The sequence below is a fragment of the Glycine max genome, chromosome 12 (genome assembly GCF_000004515.6).
Source record: "Glycine max cultivar Williams 82 chromosome 12, Glycine_max_v4.0, whole genome shotgun sequence".
NCBI classification, from domain to species: domain Eukaryota; kingdom Viridiplantae; phylum Streptophyta; class Magnoliopsida; order Fabales; family Fabaceae; genus Glycine; species Glycine max.
The window spans coordinates 6,452,833-6,462,637 of NC_038248.2; the positions used below are offsets into that span (position 1 = coordinate 6,452,833).

Consider the following 9,805-nt stretch of genomic DNA (forward strand, 5'->3'; position numbering starts at 1 on the left):
ATTTGTTATGCATTTTAAAAAAATAACATTCATGATTTTCCCGAATTTTTTAAATCAAATTTTCAAGAAATTTTTCTCATAATAAAATATGTGAATCTTATTTTTTTGAGTTTTCTTTTACTATAATAATAAAAATATCATATCATTCATTATTAAATTATATTATGTAATATATAATTAAAATAATCAATAAAAATATACATAATTCTTTAATTAATAGAAAACTTATCTAAAATTTTGAATGACTAAACAATTTTTTTTTTTATTAATTCCCATGAAACGTGACAATTCCTAAATTGAAAAAACTCCGAAGGAAAGAAAATGAGAGAGAAAAGAAAATTTTAAAATTTAAATGGGATGAAAAGTGAAAGAAAAGAAAATTTTATATTTTAAAGTCAATTTTTGTGAGATTTTTTTTTTTTCATTTTCTCTTCAACTAAACAAAGGAAAACAAATATTATTATGCTTGTTTTCTTACTTTTCACTTTTACTTCTTCAGAACGGCTGACGTTAAAAGTTAAGTTGAAAGGTGTTGTTATTTGTACTTTGTGATGAGCAAACTCAAGATATTCTCCATGAGAGTATCGTAAGTACCATACAACAGTTCACGCTTGAGTTTTGACCGTGGCAAACTCCGGTTTGTAAAAGTCACAGGCAACCTAAACAAAACAACACTCCATAACCAAAATAAAATAAAGTAATAACAATAATAATAATATACACAGAGCAACATTCACTGTAAGGGGCACAAATACATTACAATTAATTTAACAGACCGAATTAAGCTAAATTAAATTGGAGGCCTTTGCTTTCTCCCAACCATTTTCATCATCAGGCCATACAAAGAGCAAGCCCTGAGACACCATTGTAGAGAGAGAGAGAGTTGAGACTCGAGCCCAAACCTAGCCCATCCTCAACTGGCCCATACTATGCTCCAATCTCACTGAAGCCCTAATCCCTTTCCGTTCACTTCATTCCTCTCTGAAACCCTAAGAACACAGAAGCCACGCTGTTCTTTCAAATCGTAACCGAAGAATGAAGATGGTGCGCTGCTGTCGGTGCTTCGCCTGAGTCTCATTCCGTTTGCGCCCACTATCAGTACGCCTCTATTCTCCTTCTTTTTTTGTTCGTTTTCTGTTTTTCGTTCTTGGGCTTTTCTTTCTGGGTTCCGTTCTTAGTGTTTCTTTCGTTTCTGACTCGGGGGAAGAGACCCCTCGATTTAAAGTTGCTGCTGCTGCTGGACATCCCCAATCTCTGTTTTTTTTTTTTAATCTAAGGTTTTCTTTCTATTTCTTTATTTGTATTAGAACTTTATTCTGTGTTTTAATTTCTCTGCGTTCTTAGTGTCTCTGCGCTCTTAATAAGCAATAGGCCAAATAGAAATTTATTCAATGATTAATTTCTTGAACAATATTTTTAAAGGGTGCAATACATTTATTATCTTGTTACTGTATCTGTAGCTACCTTGCTTAATAGTTTTATTAGAACAAAAGCTTATTTCAGATAATGATATCAGATTGAGATAAAATCGGTGTCATAGTCTATAACTTATGACTGAACACAATATATGTAACAGAAAGCTGAAAGAATACAGTGGCAAGACAAATTAACCCAAAATTCATTTCACTGGTAGGAATAAACATAATTGAAATCTTCCACTGATTCCCTCTTTCTTTCAAAAGCACAAACCTATTAGCTTCAAGTAAAAATATCCACCAAAAGGAACACACCCCGCAACACAAAATTTGCATGATCTAAACAAACCATCAAACTTTTTCAAAAACAAACAAACAAAAAGTAGAATGCTCATAGTCATAGCAACTGCTCAACACAAATATATGTCATGAACTACAGGATCCATGCCTAAACCACTAAAAGTAAAAGATGAAACTCATATGAAATGAAAGTCAATCAATACACCTTTCAATGCCAACACCCAAGATCTGAACAGAAGATTTTTCCGTTCTCACAGCAAAACCATCATTTGAAAATGAAAAACAAACACAAACACTTAAAATGGCAAGATCAAAAAGGAAACTTTAATCAGATCTGACAAAAGTAAAAGTATCCAATGATATCCATTTAAAAAAAAGATATTTTATATTAGGACAAGGCTACGACGGACCAGTCTTGTAAGTGGTTTATGGTGAACAAAGTTTATTCATCATTAGATTCATATGTTCCTCACTATTACCAATATACACCTGCACAGTGGATTTACACCTCCCTAACCTTTTCTCTCTCCGACCTCCCTATTAACACCCTTCACTCTTTCCTTCTCCCTCTTCACCATTCTCATCATCACTGCCATCAACCACCTTGGTTCCATGGCCACCACCGTTGTCTTCTACTGCATCCTTTATGGCAAGTGCATCTTCCACCATCTACTTCCTCACCGGAATCAGAACCCCTGGACTTGGAAGAAGTAGAGTGCACCCTCGCTAGAAGCCATTGGATCTCGTCAGCAACACATGCGTACACAGCAACGACATTGTTGCCTCGCCAAAGTCGGATGATGGAGAAATCACACAAGTTCTTTGTCCTCTGCAGCGGCACATGGATGTGGTACATCAAACTGCCGTTTCTGCACTGTGTCTCTGTTGTGGGATTGGAAATAGTGGTTACAAAGTTAAGATCTATTGAGTATATCTTCCCTAGCTTTTGGGATAACTTAACCGTAACTAAATCCAATGTGCAACAATATGATGAGAGAGAAAATCTAATTTTTGCACACTCACTTTAAAATTCAAATGGAATTAGTAGAAGTACCAAGGTACATGAGTACACATCACCTTCACATTTCAGCAATTTCTCGTCTTTCTATTTGCATCACAATTGCATGCTTGAAGTTTCAACCCTTACTAGCAAGGGGTTTCTGGCTAGAGGAAGAGATGATGATAGTGAAGGGAAAAAAAGTGCCTCTGGCAATGGCAAACAATGTCGGAGGGGTGCTAAGAAATAAATCCAGTGTGACTGGTGTTTTTTTTTTTTTTTGCTCAGCAAAATTAGGAGATTTATATAAATAAAATAGTACCAGTGGTACTAAGATTTCAAAGGATTAGGAAGGAACCAGCGTATCCAGAAATGGAACGAGCTGGCACAACCTAATAAAATACATAGATCTACCACCATCTATCCCACCTAATTACAGAAAGCATCCCTCAGGCCAGAAGACCATTGGTTAAAATGTAAATTAAAATCCTTCTCCAAAGCTTTGAACCACGACCATAGTAAGAGAAGCGCATCCTCCATCACCTTATTTCCATGGAAGGTTGCATTTTGGAAGACCACCTTGTTTCTATGTTGCCAAATAGTCCATGTTAAGGCAATCCACCAGCTTTTCCACCTTTTAGATTTGAGACCATCAGCTATGTCAGTTCCATATTGTAGGAAGTGTTGTTTAGGGGATTGGGGCATTGCTGTCTTCAAGTTGGCCCAAGACATTGACTCCCACCATAGAGGGAGGGTTTTGGTACAGTTTAAAAACAGATGCGCAGCCCCCTCTTCAACGTCATTGCACAAAGGGCAGACCATGTCTTGAACCATAACTTGTCTCCTTCTAAGGTTAGATTTGGTTGGTAATCTGTCCCTGACCAATCTCCATGCGAATACTGCTGCCTTGGATGGAATCTTTAGTTTCCATATTTCCGCAAAATCAGCATCTTGAATTTCCTCTGTCAGCTCCCCCCATAGCACGTCATATCCGCTTTTTGATGAGTAGTATCCTCCTGGTTCAGGCTTCCAAAGCCATTTGTCTTCCCTTTGAGGATGAATCTGCTGCTGAGTTATCTCCCCAAGAAAGCTATCCGCCATTGCTATTTCAGAATCGAAGAGAGGTCTCCTCCTATTCAGCTGCCATTCCCAACCTAAATTTGTGATTGTCCCTAGCTGCTGAATGGTTTGCTGTTGATGGCATGAGATCTGGTATAGCCTAGGAAATTTATCCCTTAATGATAGGTCAGTGTTTGTCCAAAGATCCTCCCAAAACTTGAACCTATCACCCCCTCCCACCTTCCAGATTGTTTCCCTTTTGAGAGGTAAATTTCGCTGCAGTTGCTGTGTTTTGATTAGATCCTTCCACCATGCAGAATCTTTGCTTCCACTACTCCCTTCCTCCAATGCCCTCCACCCTCCGTACTTAGATTGCAGAACTTTAGCCCATGGTTCCTGTTGGCTGTAGAACAGATCCCACCACCATTTGCCTAACAGTGCTGTGTTGAAGGTTCTGAGGTCCCTGATACCAAGACCACCTTTTGCTTTCGGCAAGCAAACAGTTTTCCAATTAACCCAAAGCATTTTCCTGCTGTCCCGCTTCCCCCCCCCCACAAAAATCTGCGCTGCAAGCTTTCAAGTTTGGCTATTATTTTTTATGGTACCCTGAAAAAAGAAAAGTAATAGATAGGAAGAGATGATAAAACAACATTAATTAAGGTCACTCTCCCCCCAAAGGATATGTGTCTGTGTTTCCAAGCGGCAAGTTTTCTCTCACATTTACAGATTATGGGATCCCAAAACTCCGCACGTCTTAGGTTAGCCCCAATGGGGATGCCTAGATAAATGAATGGCAAGGACAAGGTCCTACAATTTAGGTAATCAGCTGCTGATTTTGTCCACTGAGCAGATTTACCAATGGCCCCAAAACTACTCTTTGCAAAGTTTATCTTTAATCCGGATACTAATTCAAAACTCCTCAACAGAGACTTGATTGTCTTCACATTCTTCAAGGTGGCATCACCAAGGAAGATGGTGTCATCGGCATACTGGAGGATATTGACCGGTTCGCTGTTTGCTCCCACATGAAAACTGTTGTAGAGATTCTTATGCAATGCTTCTCTCATAAGGCCGGTTAATCCTTCAGCGGCTATGTTGAAGAGTAAAGGCGCTAACGGATCGCCTTGTCTAAGGCCTCTTTGAGGAGTGAACTCACTAGTGGGGCTGCCATTTACTAGAACAGAAACTGTTGCAGATTTGAGGCAATTGCCGATCCAGGAAATCCATTTTTGGCAAAATCCTAATCTGGTCATCATATAGGAAAGGAACTCCCATGAGATGGAGTCGTAAGCTCTTTCGTAATCCACTTTGAACACCAAGCAAGGTTTATGTTTTCTTTTAGCTTCTTCCACCGCCTCATTGGCAATGACTACGCTATGAAGCAATTGTCTTCCACTTATAAAAGCTGATTGACGCACATCAATTATCTCCGGAAGAATCTTCTTTAGCCTATTTGCAAGGAGCTTAGCCACTATCTTATAAATACAACCAATTAGAGAGATTGGCCTGTATTCATTAAGATTTTGAGGGTGTCTCTTCTTTGGGATCAAGGCAATGAAAGATGCGTTGCTGCCCCTCGTGAAAGCCCCGTTTGCATGGAATTCAGCTAGGAATCTGCAGATGTCGGGCTTCAAGGTCCTCCAGAAGTGTTTGATGAATTTGAAATTCAAACCATCCGGGCCTGGGCTTTTTTCGCTACCACACTCCCAAACAGCCACTTGAATTTCATCCTCAAGAAAATTTGCCACCAGCATTTCATTTTGATGCAGACCAATTCCATGAAATCTAGTTCCATTTAAAACTGGTCTGCGCTGTTCAGGTTCAGTGAACCTCTCATTGAAAAATCTGCGGACCTCCTCTTTCACAGTAATTGGGTCTTCTACCCATGTGTCATTAATGAAGACACCTTTAACTTCAGTATTTGAGCGTTTAGAATTCATCAACAAGTGGAAGTAACGAGTGTTGCAATCACCCTCTTTAATCCATTTTTCTCTCGCCTTTTGCCTCATCAAAGATTCATGGCATTGTGCTGCCAGCCAAAGATCCTCCTGTAGTTTTCTGCGATTCAGTAATTCTTGATTAGACAGCTGCCTTGTGGTGCTTGCAATTTTGAGGCTATTCAGATCTGCCTCTAACCTCTGCACCTTCTTAAGGGTGTCACCATAATGCTCCCTATTCCACGCCTTCAGCACCTCCTTTAATTTTTTGATTTTTACTTTGAGCACGTGCCCCCCCCCCCCCCCCACCCTCTAGGTTGAGTATTTGACCAGCAATCTCTGACAATCCGATCAAAGTTTTTGTCTTTCAACCAGCAGTCAAAAACTTTAAAAGGTTTTGGGCCCCAATCAATGTTCCTAACTCTCATGAGAATGTGACAGTGGTCCGAGAAATTCCGGTCCAGGATGAATTGGGTGCTGCCTGGCCATTTGAGGAGCCATTCGTGAGAGACAAAAACTCTGTCTAGTTTGCTCCTTGCTGTCCCGTTTGGTTTGAACCATGTAAATCTTCTCCCCACGCTAGGAATTTCTTCTACTTCAAGATCTGCAAGCCACTCATTAAATTCGCTTATATTATTTGCTTCCAGACCCCTGTGAGCCACCCCTTCTCTCTCAGAGTGGTGTCTAATACTGTTGAAATCTCCCATGAGGCACCATAGGCCCTCTGGATCGTGCTGTCTCAGCTGGCTTAGCGCTTCCCATAACTCTCTCTTGTTCAAATTATCACACGGGGAGTATATGTTTACAATTGTTATTTTCTGATTGTCACTGACCCACACTCCTTCCAGAACTATGAATCCCCTGCCGCAAACTCTATGATCAGCTTTGAAGGATTTCTCGTTCCACAGACATAACAGACCACCTGCTGTGTTTATGGTTGGCTGGAATTCCCAACCCACTGTCAAGTCTCCCCCACAATGCCTGACACAAGGTCTTATCAACCTGCTCCTTCTTAGTTTCCTGGATGCATATCATATCCAGCTGGTATTTTTTTATTAGCCTCCGAATTGCAGCCCATTTAACCCCTCTCCCAAGCCCTCTAACATTATAGGAAATAATGTTCATGATAACAGGTTTCTGTCTCCCAATTCTTGTGCCTGTTGCCTGTCTCTGACCTCCATAGCTGTAAGTTTATTGATAATTGTCGCCTGGTCTGCATCAGTATGAACCCCCATGAGCTTTGCAAGTTCCCATTGGGAGGAGGCCTCCTTGATAAGCTCCTCATTGGGTCCCTCTGCTGTTGGAGATGGTGCTAGAGTATTTCTCATGCTCTGATTTGGTGAGTGAGTGGCCGAGAGTTGACATCTCATATCAGAAGGCGGTGTGCTAGCTCCCGATGTGTGCTGATGGTAGGGAAGGGGATTAGGATCCTCCAGAAGAATGTGTTTTTTAGTTTTTTGGGCTTGCTTCTGTTTGCACCCCTTAGACCTGACGTAGACTTTCCACTCCCTCTCTTTCAGTGTTGTTTGATGTTTTGGGCTTCCAAAAGGGTGTATGGGTATAGGGGGTGCAGTGTGGATAGTTGAGCCCAGTTCAGAATGATGACTCGCCTCAATGGGTTGGGTCACTATAGATATATTAGGTGGTGCCAGCGGAGTGGAGGGGGTTACGGGTTTTATCGGGCTGTACATGGGGGTATGTGGGGGTGTAGTTGTGGTGTGTTTAGAAAGACCCACCTCCTTACTTGGGCCATTTTTGCAAGTGTGATTATGACTAGGCCCAGTCTGGACCGTAACTGCCTCAAAAGGACTGTCGGGGTCAGCAGTCCTATGATCAACGGGACTTTCCTTACATATGCAATCTGTTCCCCCTCTGCTTATTGTCGGCTTTGGTCTGATCCCCTTTCCCTTCCTGTTCGGTGATTCACGCAACCTGTCTCCCTCGCCTTGTTCCACTGGGTCAACCTCGGAGTAGGTGGCAAGGTCCAGAGGGTCTGCTGTCCTTTCTTCTGTCCTCGCGCTGACCTCGCCGCTAGGTAGGTAGCGCCAGCTGGCTTTGGAATTATCCGCTGGATAATCCAAGGGACTTGAGCCATGGTGTAACAGCTTGGACCAATGGTCTGCGATGTGGATATCCCGGTCGCCGTCGAAGCCATGCATGGGGTGTCGGCCTTCGTCGACCGTCTCCACCGTCGCGCTGGATACATCATTATCGGTATCTTGGGACTCGATCTCCTCCGACGAATCTACATAACCGAAACGGCGGTGGACCCGCGTTCCGACATCACTCAGCCCTTCTTCAACAATGAACACCGTGTGCGTCTCCTCTCCGATACGGGCTGCGACTGAGTGGTGTAGAAGTGGTCTTCGCGACGTTCTGATGAGGATACGGGCTCTGTCCATTCTCCTTAGTTCTTCAACATCGTCGTCAACCTCAATGAGGTCTCCAACTGTGGCCACCAGTTTTCGAAAGTTCTCTACGTCCCAGGCCTCGAGAGGGACGCCCCAGCATTGGACCCAAACGAGTCTATTGCATGGCCTCAACTGCGGATTCCATTTTTGGAGCGAGTAGAACGGGGATGTTCCATGTTGACGTTCGTCGGATATAATCTTTTCAGCTTCGGAATCCAGTAACCCGAGGAGGAGGACCATGTCGTCGCCGATGTATTTCGGCACGACGTTAACTCCTAACTCCCAGGGTATTTCTTCTTCAACTCTCTCGAACACCCCCAAGTTTTTCAACCGGCCTACCCATGTGTCCATATACTTCCTCCTTCTCTGCTCTGTGACGTCAAGTTGAATATGCGGGTGGGGTGCAGTCGTTCTGTGGTGAGGAGGTTGGAAGGTCCTACTCAGGCTTGCGTCTGTGCTGCGTGTGGACACCACCTTGGCGTATGTCATGGAAGTGTTCCGATGACCCATATCGGTGTGATGCCCTTCAGGCTTGGTGTCGTGTCTGTTAACGTGCTCCTGTAGTTTCTTCTTACCCCTTCCATACTTTGGGACATTGACATACAGCTTGAGTCCCCCAAGTATGATGTTGTCAAGCTTCCTTTCTAGCTCTCTTTCGTTAGAGACTCCGAAGTACCTTACGAAGCCATATCTTCTTCCACCTTTATTCCTATGGTTGGGGATGAAGACTTCTCTTACGTCTCCCCATCTCTTGAACTGAGTCCAGAGATCCTTCTCCGTTATGTGATCAGGGAACCTAGTGAAGTAAAACGTGGTGATAGATGCCTTATCTCTCCAGTTTGCAGGCTGATACCTTTGGGTTTGTCCTTGCCAATTGGTGACGTGCTGAGTTTCGGGAACCTCTCTCAATCTCTCACCCTCCCTCTGTTTGCCTCTACGTCTCCTCACGATGGTCCACTCTCCCTCCCTCTCGGTCTCTCTCACTCTGCTTACCTCTCTCTCACTCATCCTCTCTCTCAGTGTGACTGGTGTATATTGTAATTGTGAGGAACTAATGAATCTAATGGTGAATAAAATTTGTTCACCATGAACCACTTAGAAGACTGGTCCACCATAGTTTTGGCCTTTATATAAAATTAAAAAAATTGAATCACAATAACAAATCATGTGTTACAACATAATATCATAGGAGAAGCTTCGAATTTGATAGGACAATGTGGAATAAAGAAAAGGGAAATGAAAGGGTGAACTGACCTGAGAAAGAGAGAGAGGGGGGGGGGGGGGGGGGGAAATGAAAATAAAAAATCCTAAAACATATGGAAATGAATCCGTTGACAGAGAAATTTTTTCCTAGATTCTAGCCTAAATTGTTTTTGAATCCCTCTCTCCGGAAAAAAGATACACCCCCTGGGAAATACCCCCTGTTGTCCTCTTTAAGGAAATCTGGGACTCCAGCTTTCCTCAAGGTCCGATTGGACTTCAAATCCCCATAACTGAAGTCAAACGAGAACCATACGACCTTCCTGACCCCTATGAATGGGTTACTTGGGACATCAACTCTGAAGATACGAGCGATAGATGAATACGACATTCTTGCTTATAATTATGACGAGGGACGATGAGAACATGTTTCCATTTAACTACACATACCCAATTCTGCCCTGCACTCTATTTCCTTCCTGGTTA

General features: G+C 42.5%; 1 protein-coding gene across 2 annotated transcripts in view; it reads left to right on the forward strand.

Moving 5' to 3' along the window:
• Window positions 1-743: 743 nt before the first annotated feature.
• AAPT1 (aminoalcoholphosphotransferase) overlaps window positions 744-9,805 on the forward strand; it is a 22,279-nt gene continuing 13,217 nt past the window's right edge. Inside the window, exon 1 of one of the 2 annotated variants that reach the window (XM_026124542.2) lies at window positions 744-1,098. The gene's annotated coding sequence lies outside the window, so the exon portion shown is untranslated. The remainder of the gene's footprint in view (window positions 1,099-9,805) is intronic. The other variant, NM_001251355.2, reaches the window with a different exon arrangement.